The following is a 15,427-nucleotide window of genomic DNA, read 5'->3' on the forward strand; positions in this document are numbered from 1 at the left end:
CAGCGAAAAGTACAACAAAGCCAAGGAGAAGACAATGGAGGACCTACAAAAGGCCGAATTTGTTAGCCTTACAGCTGACATGTGGTCCTCCATTAATATGGATGGATATCTTGGTGTGACTTGCCATTACATAACACCAGAGGCAAAAATGGCAACTGTTGTACTGGGTGTAAGGAGGTTTTACCAAACCCACACAGCCCAGCATCTCATGGAGGCTAAAGCCTTGCTAATGGCTGAGTGGGGAATAACCTCCAAAAGTTCAGTGCATGGTGACTGACAATGCATCTAACATGATCCTAAGTGCCCAGCTACTCCACCTTCGCCATGTCCCATGTTTTGCTCATACTTTAAATTTGATTGTGAAAAAGGCACTAGATCAAACCCCAGTCATCAATGAAATACGCCAGAAGGCCAGAAAGATAGTGGGGTTGTTCAGATCCAGCTGCAAAGCAAAGGACAAGCTTGTGGAGATGCAGAGCTTGATGGGAAGACCAACTCTGAAACTGATACAGGAGGTTGACATGAGATGGAACAGCACATTTGACATGCTACAGCGCTTGTATGACCAACGTGAACCAGTGGCTGCTGCACTTTCCTACTTAAACAATGATACTGCTCCCCTGACAAGTATTGATTATGACATTATTCAACAATCATTGTCAATACTGCAACCATTCAAACTCGCAACAACAGAGATGTCAGAGGAAAAGAGAGTGTCTGCTTCAAAGCTTATACCACTGTACAGAATGTTGCAGCACAAGCTTGCACAGAAAAAAGGAAATGCAACGCAGGAATCAACTGTTCAATTAGGTAGGCCACAATGACCATACTACCCATGTGATTGGCCATAACTGTCATATTATTGTCATTATTATAAATATGTGTTTCTCCTGTTTTGGCTCATAGGCTCACATCTGCAAGAAGGTCTGCACTCCAGATGTGGAGGTTATGAGAGTTTTAGAGCTTTGGCACTGGCTACACTGCTGGACCCAAGGTTCAAAAATGTGGCATTTGGAAATGCTGCCAAAGCCCAGGAAGCTGAAAAGCATATCACACTGGAGTGTGCTTCACTGATGCGTTCAAACACAAATCCTGGTGAGCAGTTTCAGTCTGTGTTATGTTATGTAATCTGAATCATGTAATATAATATATCCTTCATATATGCCGTCAGTTTAGGATTTGTTACTAATTGCTGTTTTCATTTTTATTCAGACCCAGAAATGTCAACATCACACCCATCATCATCATCATCACCATCACCATCAACATCAACACCAGTAGAAACACAGGACAGTTTATGGGAACTTTTTGATACTCGCATCCATCAAACCAAGATGATACACAATGCTACAGCTGATGCCACAGTGGAAGTGAAAAAATACATCAACGATGCGTATTTGCCCAGAACTCATGATCCACTAACTTACTGGAAAGAGAGAGCAGTAATCTTTCCTCATTTGTATGTCCTTGCAAAAAAATATCTTTGTATGCCAGCAACAAGTGTCCCTTGTGAGAGGATTTTTTCAAAGGCTGGAGAAATTATCTGTAAAAAAAGAAGTAGGCTAAGTCCTTCCACAGCAGATAAATTAATATTTTTGAATAAAAATCTCTAAAAAAGTGAGACATTGTGGCTTGATTTCATTTATTAATATTCATTTTTCATGACCAAAATAACATTATGCACAGTGAGGAGCCTATAGGTTACAAGCTTCACATATTAGAACATTATAATAATAAAACAACAACAGATTTTTTTAATGGCTCGTCAAGGTTGTTTCAGATCAACACCTGCAAGTGACCACTAGGTGTCACCGTTGAGACGGGTGTCAGATTGATTCGAAGCCTCGAAACAATATGGCACATTTGGTTCAACTGTTTCATTGGTTCACGAGGCCTCGATTTTGCCATCACTAGTCAGGGATAACCAGAATCGTAACCAGAAACAAGCAGAGATCGGAACAGGCAGCGGAGAATCAGAGTCGGAATACACAGTCCAAAGGTCAAAACACAGGAATAACAAACACAGGGAAAAATGCTCGGAAATGTCAGACTGGCTGAACAAGACTTCACAGTGAGTGAGAGTGAGTGTGCTGCTTTTATGTGTGTGTGTAAATGAGGTGCAGGTGTGACAAGGAAATTGGCTGATGAATGAGGTGCAGGTGTGGCAGGGTGATTGTGATGCAGTGACTCATGGGTGATGTAGTTCGGGTGTGGTGCAACAGTATGAGAGGTGCTAGTGTCCAAGTGACATCTGGTGGTTGATGGGTGGAATGGTCCTGAGTGGAATGCCCTCTACTGAAGCTCATGGGCACTCCATCTAATGATCATGACAAGAGTCTTGTCCCCTCAGAAATGCAAACTATTATTAATCCCATATCACAATTCAATAATAAAAAAAGTGCAGAAAACAATGACAACGTGATTAATTTAATACAATTAGGTAATAAATACACAACCAAACTTTAAAATCTCACTAAATGCACAATAAGAATTTTAATGGTAAATTTGAGTCTGCTGAGATAATGTACAGGATGTGGTCAAAGAAGCTCAAAGTGACAAAATAAAAAACTAAATAAATGTATAAAAATTCAGGCAGTGTGAAAAAAGGTAATAAAAAAAACACAAACAATGTGCAAGCTTGAGTCAAGTCAGTTCTTCAGTGGATTCCGTTCAAGTTTGGAATGAGGGAGAGAGGCATTACATTGGTGCCGTGACCCAGATGGGAGTTAGGTTTAGGTGGGTGAGTGTAATGGTGGCCAGCGAGTAAGAGCTGTGCAGGTAAAACCTCACTCCCCTGATCTCAAGAGACACACAAGTGACTGATGCTAGTCGCTGCAGTCATTTAGCTTCCTTGTCAGTGCGTCCGCCTCCCATGCGTTCTCTTGGAACGAGAACAAGAACGAGGTGTGGTGGTCAATGGGGGTTACATAAGGACATTTGATAAATTAAAATTTATCAGAAACTTTTTTGTTTTGTTTTTAATGTGCATTTTTGGACTAACCCATTATGTTTTGTGCTGTTCTGTATTATAAGCAGAAACATGCGTTCATGAGTTTTAAATATGACAATCTTTAAGAAAAAAAGCCAACAAATGGCAATTTTTATCAAGTTTCATTGTATATAATTGACCAAACATGGGTTCTGCATGTGAGAAGGTGAGTTCTACAGGGAACGATCAAAGCGATGCAAATATGCTTGCGTGTTTGTTCATTCGGTTGACTTGAAGCATCGCTGAGCAATGATCAAAAAAGACACCAAAGAGCGCAGCGACGTTTCAAATCGAACGAACGAACAAACATGCGAGAGCGATTTGAAAGCACAAGGAGCCGTCTTCTCGTCTGTCACGAATGTCACACAACGATCGACCTGGACAGTGCAAACAGCCAAAATCTGGATATTTTAGGAAATATGAAAATCCTGGCGGTGATTTGTTCCCGAATGATTGCCGCATATGGCCACCATACTGCAAAAGCCAGTTCAGCGTCACAAACATGAATACAAAGCCCCAGAAAGCCAGCAGGTAAATAATAATATAGAATATTTAACAGTTTGTCACACTTCAATTCTTGCAATTAAGTATGTTTCCCATTATAATCACTCAATTAATCTATAACACATCATATTTTATTAAAACTAATGCTAATAGTAGGCCTATAGTTACAAATATATTATAAATCTTCTAAATCAGTTGTTTTTTAGTATATAATATACAACCCGAATTCCGGAAAAGTTGGGACGTTTTTTAAATTTTAATAAAATGAAAACTAAAGGAATTTCAAATCACATGAGCCAATATTTTATTCACAATAGAACATAGATAACGTAGCAAATGTTTAAACTGAGAAATTTTACACTTTTATCCACTTAATTAGCTCATTTAAAATTTAATGCCTGCTACAGGTCTCAAAAAAGTTGATTGTTATCAGGTCTGTTACATGATTAGCTATAAAAGCTTTGTCTTAGAGAAGCAGAGTCTCTCAGAAGTAAAGATGGGCAGAGGCTCTCCAATCTGTGAAAGACTGCGTAAAAAAATTGTGGAAAACTTTAAAAACAATGTTCCTCAACGTCAAATTGCAAAGGCTTTGCAAATCTCATCATCTACAGTGCATAACATCATCAAAAGATTCAGAGAAACTGGAGAAATCTCTGTGCATAAGGGACAAGGCCGGAGACCTTTATTGGATGCCCGTGGTCTTCGGGCTCTCAGACGACACTGCATCACTCATCGGCATGATTGTGTCAATGACATTACTAAATGGGCCCAGGAATACTTTCAGAAACCACTGTCGGTAAACACAATCCGCCGTGCCATCAGCAGATGCCAACTAAAGCTCTATCATGCAAAAAGGAAGCCATATGTGAACATGGTCCAGAAGCGCCGTCGTGTCCTGTGGGCCAAGGCTCATTTAAAATGGACTATTTCAAAGTGGAATAGTGTTTTATGGTCAGACGAGTCCAAATTTGACATTCTTGTTGGAAATCACGGACGCCGTGTCCTCCGGGCTAAAGAGGAGGGAGACCTTCCAGCATGTTAGCAGCGTTCAGTTCAAAAGCCAGCATCTCTGATGGTATGGGGGTGCATAAGTGCATACAGTATGGGCAGCTTGCATGTTTTGGAAGGCTCTGTGAATGCTGAAAGGTATATAAAGGTTTTAGAGCAACATATGCTTCCCTCCAAACAACGTCTATTTCAGGGAAGGCCTTGTTTATTTCAGCAGGACAATGCAAAACCACATACTGCAGCTATAACAACAGCATGGCTTCGTCGTAGAAGAGTCCGGGTGCTAACCTGGCCTGCCTGCAGTCCAGATCTTTCACGTATAGAGAACATTTGGCGCATCATTAAACGAAAAATACGTCAAAGACGACCACGAACTCTTCAGCAGCTGGAAATCTATATAAGGCAAGAATGGGACCAAATTCCAACAGCAAAACTCCAGCAACTCATAGCCTCAATGCCCAGACGTCTTCAAACTGTTTTGAAAAGAAAAGGAGATGCTACACCATGGTAAACATGCCCCGTCCCAACTATTTTGAGACCTGTAGCAGAAATCAAAATTGAAATGAGCTCATTTTGTGCATAAAATTGTAAACTTTCTCAGTTTAAACATTTGCTATGTTATCTATGTTCTATTGTGAATAAAATATTGGCTCATGTGATTTGAAAGTCTTTTAGTTTTCATTTTATTAAAATTTAAAAAACGTCCCAACTTTTCCGGAATTCGGGTTGTAGATTTATGCAGTAAAATATTAAATTAAATGTCTAATACTTATAGGGGAAAGTTTGATTAGACACTTTTTACTATTGTGGTCCTCAAGATAAGGGAAAAATGATGCAGAAGTACAATTAAATTATCTGTCCTATCCGAAAGAAAGTATTCCTATAATTTTAAATGATCAGAATATATCTATGACAAAGGACTCTAAAAATATGGCTTCTTATTAAAAAAAAAAAAAAGTGTTCTCATTGCTCAGTTTGCCCTGGGTTAGGGCTAAGTTGACCCGAGGCGAGTCAGTGGGTAAGATGTTCCATCTGGGTGTGAAATGACCATCTGATCAAATCTGATTCAAACCCATGTAAATAAATTATATTTTAAAAACAAATTGAATGATTTTCTTTCACAGACAGTCATATTTATTTTCTTAAAGTTGATAATAAACAAAAAAAATGGTTAAAACTTAAAAACTTTAACAACATAAAACCAACTAAATGAAGTTTCAATAAATTTCAATATTTAATTGTTAGCATTTCTGGAACAATACGTTGAACACCAAGTTGTTCAACTACAACACAAGTTGTATCCTTCCTAAAAACTGACTAAACAGATGGTTTGTTGGCCATTAGTGACTATAGGTGGAAATATATTTGTATTAATTTATTTTTATTTGTTTTCATAGCAATATCTGGCAACACTGCCAGAACTTAATATTTCGTATTGCTTGGTGGGAAAGTAACATATCCTACAGAAAAGCATTAAAAACTGCTAGATCCGATTACTTTTCTTCTCTTTTAGAAGAAAACAAACATAACCCCAGGTATTTATTCAATACACTGGCTAAATTAACGAAAAATAAAGCCTCAACAAGTGTTGACATTTCCCAACACCACAGCAGTAATGACTTTATGAACTACTTTACTTCTAAAATCGATACTATTAGAGATAAAATTGCAACCATTCAGCCGTCAGCTACAGTATCACATCAGACAGTGCACTATAGACCCCCTGAGGAACAATTCCACTCATTCTCTACCATAGGAGAGGAAGAATTGTATAAACTTGTTAAATCATCTAAACCAACAACATGTATGTTAGACCCTATACCATCTAAGCTCCTAAAAGGGGTGCTTCCAGAAGTCATAGATCCTCTTCTGACTATTATTAATTCCTCATTGTCATTAGGATATGTCCCCAAAACCTTCAAACTTATTAAGCCTCTCATCAAAAAACCACAACTTGACCCCAAAGAACTAGTTAATTATAGACCAATCTCGAATCTCCCTTTTCTGTCCAAGATACTAGAAAAGTTGGTATCCTCACAACTATATTCCTTCTTAGAGAAAAATGGTATATGTGAGGATTTCCAGTCAGGATTTAGACCGTATCATAGTACTGAGACTGCTCTCCTTAGAGTTACAAATGATCTGCTCTTATCATCTGATCGTGGGTGTATCTCTCTATTAGTTTTATTGGATCTTAGTGCTGCGTTTGACACAATTGACCACAACATTCTTTTGCATAGACTTGAACACTTTGTTGGCATCAGTGGAAGTGCATTAGCATGGCTTAAATCGTACTTATATGACCGCCATCAGTTCGTAGCAGTGAATGAAGATGTATCCTATCGATCACAAGTGCAGTATGGAGTACCTCAAGGCTCAGTACTAGGGCCGCTACTCTTCACGCTTTATATGTTACCCTTGGGAGATATCATCAGAAAACATGGTGTTAGCTTTCACTGTTATGCTGATGATACTCAGCTCTATATTTCTTCACAGCCCGGTGAAACACACCAATTTGAAAAACTAATGGATTGCATAGTCGATATAAAAAACTGGATGACGAGTAATTTCTTACTGCTAAATTCTGAAAAAACAGAGGTGTTAATTATAGGACCTGAAAACTCTGCTTGTAATAACCTAGAACACTGTCTAAAACTTGATGGCTGCTCTGTCAATTCTTCGTCATCAGTTAGGAATCTAGGTGTGCTATTTGATCGCAATCTTTCCTTAGAAAGCCACGTTTCTCACTGTAAAACCCGACAAGTTAACTTAACCCAAACCGTTTGAGTAAACAGATTGCCTTGATTTAAACCATGTAAGTTTTAAAACTTTGCATTCAAGTAATTAAGTGATTAATTAAGTGCTGATTGAGAATTAGTGATGAACAGCTGCTGCTAACAAACAGAATTACTGAAGAAAAGAGAAACACAAGAACTACTACAACTGATTTCAGACACAGTCTTAGATGAAATCAACTGAAATAAAATACATGAAATCTCTCAAGATCTGATTAAACAACCCCACAAACAGCATCACCAGCTCCACTTATTAATAACCAGACTGACTTTATTTCTGTCAGACGTCTACAGAAGATCTTATTGAGAATGAACTAAGGTTTAGATGTTGATTTATTGTTTCATTTGAAGTAACCATGTTAGAGATCAGTGTTTGCTTTAGTTGGGCTCTTGACCCTTGATTTCTGTCTTAGTCTTTTCTCTGGCTGTTATAACCGTGTGTTTCTAAAACACATTTGTTGTAATCCAAAAGCCCAGAAAAAATATCATCAGGTGTTAACCTGTATCTAGGTGTAGGTTGTTATACTTTATATTGGTGATGATAATCATAAATTATTGAACTGTACTGAGTCTAATCTCTGAAGAAATATGTGTTGTAAAATTTGATTGATTATGTAGTAAAAGTGATTCTAAGAGCAAGTGGTTCTGTGTTAATCTGAATGACTTTACAAACTGTGTGGTCTTCTACGGTGTCAAACAGTCACACAAAGACATCAATAATCAGAATATGAACCTCAACAATGGTGACCATAAAAAAAATGCTGCAGAGCATGCTGGGAGCCATGGATGAGTTTTGTACTACAATAGTACCCAGCATGCATTGAGGCATGTTTTTTTCATCACCATTGTAGAGGTTAATATTCTGATTATTAATGTCTGTGTTTGACCAATTACTGGCATAGAAGAAAAAGTTTTGTGTACAAAATGTTTATGAAGTCATTTTTATATTAACTGAATCTTAGTGTCATTTTTACTAGGTCCACTAATACTAATTGCACATTTATTTCATCAGAGATTAGACTCTGTACGGATCAATAATTGTCAATAATAATGAATAACTATCATCACCTATATAAAGTATAACAACCTACATACAGGTACAGGTTAACACCTGATGGCATTTCTTCTGGGCTTCTGAATTACAACAAAAAATATAATAAATAAAATAATATATTATAAAAGACTAAGACAGAAGTCAAGGGTCAAGAACCCAACTAAAGCAAACACTGATCTCTAACATGGTTACTTCAAATGAAACAATAAATCAACATCTAAACCTTAGTTCATTCTCAATAAGATCTTCTGTAGACGTCTGACAGAAATAAAGTCAGTCTGGTTATTAATAAGTGGAGCTGGTGATGCTGTTTGTGGGGTTGTTTAATCAGATCTTGAGAGATTTCATGTGTTTTATTTCAGTTGATTTCATCTAAGACTGTGTCTGAAGTCAGTTGTAGTAGTTCTTGTGTTTCTCTTCAGTGATTCTGTTTGTTAACAGCAGGTGTTCATCACTAATGCTCAATCAGCACTTAGTTAATCACTTAATTACTTAATTGCAATGTACATCTTCTTTCAGTGAACTCAACTGAATTAAGTTCAGAGTACTTATAACTTAGTTTTTTCAACTTAAATGGTTTAAGGCAATCGGTTTCCTCAAACGGTTTGAGTTAACATAACTTAAGGATATCTGTTTACTCAAACCGTTTGAGTTAAGTTTAATTGTCGGGTTTTAAAGTCAAGGCAATCGGTTTACTCAAACGATTTGAGTTAAGTTAATTTGTCGGGTTTTACAGTGTAGCATTTGTAAAACTGCATTTTTCCATCTCAAAAATATATCTAAATTACGGTCTATGCTCTCAATGTCAAATGCAGAAATGTTAATCCAGGCTTTTATGACCTCAAGGTTAGATTATTGTAATGCTTCATTGGGTGGTTGTTCTGCATGCTTAGTAAACAAACTACAGCTAGTCCAAAATGCAGCAGCAAGAGTTCTTACTAGAACCAGGAAGTATGACCACATTAGCCCGGTCCTGTCAGCACTGCACTGGCTGCCTATCAAGCATTGTATAGATTTTAAAATATTGCTTATTACTTATAAAACCCTGAATGGTTTAGCACCTCAGTATTTAAATGAGCTCCTTTTACATTATAATCCTCTACGTCCGCTACGTTCTCAAAACTGAGGCAATTTGATAATACCTAGAATATCAAAATCAACTGCGGGCGGCAGATCCTTTTCCTATTTGGCGCCCAAACTCTGGAATAACCTACCTAACATTGTTCGGGAGGCAGACACACTCTTGCAGTTTAAATCTAGATTAAAGACCCATCTCTTTAACCTGGCATACACATAACATACTTATATGCTTTTAATATCCAAATCCGTTAAAGGATTTTTAGGCTGCATTAATTAGGTAAACCGGAAACACTTCCCATAACACCCTATGTACTTGCTACATTATTAGAAGAATGGCATCTATGCTAATATTTGTCTGTTTCTCTCTTGTTCCGAGGTCACCTTGGCCACCAGATCCAGTCTGTGTCCAGATCAGAGGGTCACTGCAGTCACCCGGATCCAGTACGTATCCAGACCAGATGCTGGATCAGCACCTAGAAAGGACCTCTACATCCCTGAAAGACAGCGGAGACCAGGACAACTAGAGCCCCAGATACAGATCCCCTGTAAAGACCTTGTCTCAGAGGAGCACCAGGACAAGACCACAGGAAACAGATGATTCTTCTGGACAATCTGACTTTACTGCAGCCTGGAATTGAACTACTGGATTCGTCTGGTCAGAGGAGAACTGGCCCCCCAACTGAGCCAGGTTTCTCCCAAGGTTTTTTTTCTCCATTCTGTCACCGATGGAGTTTCGGTTCCTTGCCGCTGTCGCCTCTGACTTGCTTAGTTGGGGACACTTCATCTACAGCGATATCGTTGACTTGATTGCAAATAAATGCACAGACACTATTTAACTGAACAGAGATGACATAACTGAATCCAATGATGAACTGCCTTTAACTATCATTTTTGCATTATTGACACTGTTTTCCTAATGAATGTTGTTCAGTTGCTTTGACGCAATGTATTTTGTTTAAAGCGCTATATAAATAAAGGTGACTTTGACTTTGACTTAAACTGATAGAAATCAAAAGAGCCCACTCACATGTTATTGCTGACAAGATACAACATACTTTTTGGTAAGACAAACCCAAAAATAAATAAATTAATTAATTAATAAATGAAGAAATAAAATACACTTCATTATCTGTCAGAAACGTAAAAAAGTAGCATAGTAAAAAAAAAATATAACACTAGTGAAGAAATCTGTATGTATCTGAACAAGTATGTTGCATCTTTGTTATTTCATATTGTAGTTACTGTACATTTTCACAAAGTCCTGCTGACAACATTCATAAGGGCACTAGACAAGATTATCATCTATATAGCAATGGTTATTAATGAAAACTAAAACAAGAATAGGCATGTGTATTGCTGAATGAATAATAAACTGATAAAATAATATACCCCTAACCTAAAAGTAATGGTGCAATATGATATAATTTAACAATTCTAATTTCTCCAAAACTGAGAAAACAACACAAACATCTATTGTCGGTCGCTTTCACAGTGTTTAGTGTATATAATGAGTGGGTTATTACAGCACAATTCCCACCCAGACCACACTCATTTTCAAACCCTGGCTATAGCCTTCCATTCCCCCAGTGTGTTTCTCCATTTCACAGTCTGGCAGAAATGACGTGTGGTTCCAAAATACATGGTCACATGACAGTAAAAGTGTACAGTTGCCAAGATGCAGGGGGTGGCTCAACTTACCCACTGGCTCAACTTATCCCCCTCTCCCCTAACTTCAATTAAAGATGAAACAGAAGCAGGCTCAGCGAGTGAGGGAAAGCCCACTCTTATCAAAATATCTACAATAAATTCAATTATTACAGAGCATATTTGAACAACTGGATAATTCTTACTAACAAGAACCCACCCTCCTTGAGCCCCCTTTTTTAGTTTGGGCCACTGCCCCTCAAGATGTATCTTCACTGTCTTGCATACCTAAATAAATTTCTTTCTTGTGCTGAACACAAAAGAAGATATTTTGAAGAATGTGGGTAACCAGACATTGACTTGACAGAAGGAAAAAGTATGGAAGTCACCGTGAACCAGCAACTGTTTGTCTTCCACATTCTTCAAAATATCTTTTATGTTCAACAGAAGAAAGAAACTCAATCAAAGGAACATGAGATTTTTTGCCATTACCTCCGAGCCATATAAGAGCCTCACCGTTCATAACACTGACGAGGAGTGTGGTCTACAATCAAGATGATCAAGATGATATCCAGACATCGTCAAGGCTGTCTCACTTAATAACTGGACTCGTCAGCAACGTTTAGGTCACAGGCTACATCTAGCCATTGGTAAGTTAAGCATTTAAAAAAGGTAATGGTTTTAGTGCTAAAAACAGCATATGAGGATTTATAAAATATCCTAATGGATTCACAGCATTTAAGGCTGTCATGTTTGACTGCATAATGTAGAAAATACTGTTGTATTCGCACTGCCCTAACAAACACCAAATTGTGTGTGGTTGTGTGCTGTAAAGGCAGTAAATAAATAGATAAATGGTCTACTAGCTCTGCTTTACACTATTTGATAAATATGCATGTACTATATATTAAGCATGATAAATGCTGTAAAGTTTAAATTGTAAGTAATGCATCTATTCCACAATAATAATGTAATAATTTCTCATAGTTTGTTAAATTTTGATTCAGTTACATTTCTATAGGCATTGAAGTTGTCATGGCATGCTTAAGCCATTAGCCGCGTTTCCACTGTCGGGCCAAAAGTGGGTGTGCTAGTGTGTGTCAGGGCCATTTGCGTTTGCACTGTCACTTCCAGTGCTTAATCGTTCCTCGTCTGTGCTTCTTCGGAAGGTGACCAAACATGCCATTTTCCCAGGAAACGTCCTGGACAGGAATTCTATATTGCCTAAAATATCCAGGTTTTGGCTTTGGTTTCCTTTTTTTATTCTTAATGAAGGACATAATTGTACATAATCGAAATATTTGTGTTAGACTTGGAGCAGCAATGAGCATTGGTGTATGACATCAAAGAACCGTGAGAGCGATTCAGAAGCACACAAAACCGTCTGCTTTCTAGAGCTCTCATGGTAGTATAGAAATCCTGGCCAGGGAGTGTCATGGGAAAATGGCACGTTTGGTCACCCTATTCTTCGGGGCCAACGGTCCGGCTTTTTTGGCCCGAAGAAAACCTTGGGCCAAAGCGGGCCAGCTGGGGCTAGAGGAGTGGTTATGTAGCTACAAAGGCGGAGTTTCTCCACCTCTGGAGAGCTCAGCACTGCAGATCATTTCAGAAAGATAAAAACTATAACCTCAGCATTAAAGACTTTTTAAAATAAGCTGAGCTCACAACTCACTTTCAGTCAGCAGCGAGTGTTATGTTCATAACGCCTTATTTCTGTGTGACTAATTTTAAATACTGATAAATTAATTCATTATGATCAAAGTATCACGTATTATACTAAAACATTGATGCTTTCGGATGTAAAAAAAAAACAATCCATGCAAACAAATGACCGCTTTATCATGTTCGTTTTGTGATTGCGCTAGTTCCAGTGACTTATTACTTAGTTTTCTGATAACTTTTCTTCATTGGTGAAATGATGGGGTTGCATGACGTTGTTCCTGAGTGGCGTGTAAAGGGCGGGTTTAAAGTAATGATACTTCTATATTCTTTGTTAACATGTTATCATTTCCTCATATACACTTGTTTGTCTTTATTCGTTTTGCTAATATCACTTAGAATGACATAATTCTCCTCAGACCTAATTGTTGAGATGGGTAAAGTCTTGCTTTCGTATGCAATACATTTTATAATATTTTACTGTTTCTGGGTGTCCTCATCTGTCACAATTACACTATTTTGTGCAAAAGTAATTTTCTCAGTCTCATATCCATAATATCATATCACCCCCATACGTCCTGGACTTGGTATAAACCCCCTTATCTCACTTTAATTTCCTTTTTTATGTTATTGTGAATAATCGCTTAATTTCTGCTTTACTTTTGAAACCTTGATTTCATCTTGTGATTGTTTCAATTGATGGATCTAGAACATCTGATAAACACTTGATTTGGACGTTTAATTATCATCTAACTTAGTCTTCAATGTATCAATTCAGTGGATTCTGGGATCTGGAAGATCAATTCCCATTTTTTGAGGAACAGTTAATTATGTACACAGACAATAATACTACAGACCAAGACATGCCATTCATTCTCTTAATGTTTTTGGTGAAATACTATTTATTAGGCATTAAGCGTTAGAACATGAAAAACCCCAAAACAATTATGATATAATCATGTAACAAATCGTATAAAAGTCAACTCAGTAGGCAAAACAATTATCCCAACACATCAAACACACACAAAAAAAAAAAAACATTAGAATTTAACAAATGCACACACAGGAGTTTAAACTGAGATTTATTTGACGAAGACAAAAAGACCTTAAGTACAAAGACTTTGCCCAATTGTTAAACTGGCACGTTCTCTGCATGCATGTCCACCGGTGGCTGGGACACACTTCTGTCTGGAAGAACATTAAATCATGGAAGAGTTATCAGCACACATTTGGTTTGAGACACAGATCAGGCTTCACTGCACAAAATTAGTCCCTTTATTTAGAGGCATTCAAACCCACTACAGAAAACTCCACGCATGCAACACAAACTTTACTTTTAGAGATCAGCGATGAAAAGCCATGCAATTAAAATGGTGTAATGGGCCAAATTCAGTTACTTTGACTTTTCAAATGATAAAATACTCAATGTGTTGGGGACCCAAGCATCAACAGAACGAATACCTTAGGATGCAGGTGTACATATCCGTCCTCCACATATAGAGCTGCAGCACTTCTCATTTCTCGGACAGTCAAAGTCCCTGACACACAACTCTTCACATGGTCCTCTTAATCCAGCCAAAGTCATTGGACACATTCCTGGCCTTTCTGTTACACAAACGCATGTCAAAAACTTCACACACCTCACTGTACTTGAAAATTAAATAAATAGATCCACATACACCCCAGATGAATGGGGTATCAAAAAAAAAAAGATTTTCACCAAACTAACAGTTGATTGATTACGGTAAGAAACAACAAACAAACATTTCTAGACAAAAAATAAATAAATAAAAAATATTGGATGAAGCCAGGTTCAAAATACTTTTCATTCTATTGACATTAGACTCCTTTTACAGAGGGGATTTTGGATCTTTAATACTCCAATATATATATGGCAATAAAACTAAAGTCTGGTTATGCTAGTGCTGCTGAAGTGAAGTTTTGTCCCATTGCAGATGAAAAAGTAATATTGAGAAAACAGCCTTCAAAAGACACGTATTGAAATAGAAGTCTACAGACAGAAATAAAGTGCTATAACAGAAACATTTAAAGGTGCATTTTGGATGTTTTCTTTCCATTAGTCTGGGGAAGAAAGAAAAGTTTTTGCAAGCAGTCTTACTTTAATATAATATAAATAACTCTACTCAAATACTGGTGTTGTGTACTAATGCATAGTAATGCTAATACAAACATGGACATTGGTTAATATTTTGATATATGTTAAAAAAGAATTATAACACTAAAGGTTCTTCAGCGGTTCTTCAGCGGTTGGTTAAAGTTCTATATAGCACGGCTGTATAAAAGAACCTGTTAAGCACAGTATGGATCTTCAGTGGTTCTTTATGGCAGTGCTGCTATAGCACCTTAACCACCCCAAAGACCCCATTAAACCCATGTATAGTTCTTGAAATGTTCTTAGTTTAGTTGGGGAAATGGTAAATAAGACATTAAAATACAGTGTATTGCTGAAGAAAACCTGGTTCTCAACCTTTTTGTCCCCAAGGCCCCACTTTAAGGAAATATCCCAGGGCCCCACACAAGACTTTTTAATCTCAGTAAAGCACCGTGATTAAAAACTGCTTTTGCCTTTGTAGTAAATTCCTATTCATATCAAACATGAGCGAGTGGAGTAACATCTTAAATCTGAGGAGGAGAACAGGACTGGTGGGATGCAGCAAGACAGTCCAGATACGG

At 37.5% G+C, this 15,427-nt stretch overlaps 2 protein-coding genes across 13 annotated transcripts in view; one reads left to right on the top strand and one right to left on the bottom strand.

Moving 5' to 3' along the window:
* LOC132159557 (balbiani ring protein 3-like) overlaps positions 1-15,427 on the top strand; it is a 286,577-nt gene that overhangs the window by 66,604 nt on the left and 204,546 nt on the right. The gene's annotated exons all lie outside the window — the stretch shown is intronic.
* Positions 1-15,427, bottom strand: part of LOC132159562 (uncharacterized) — a 92,036-nt gene that overhangs the window by 64,084 nt on the left and 12,525 nt on the right. The window lies entirely within an intron of this gene.

Source organism: Carassius carassius, chromosome 16, assembly GCF_963082965.1.
Source record: "Carassius carassius chromosome 16, fCarCar2.1, whole genome shotgun sequence".
Classification (NCBI taxonomy): Eukaryota; Metazoa; Chordata; class Actinopteri; order Cypriniformes; family Cyprinidae; genus Carassius; species Carassius carassius.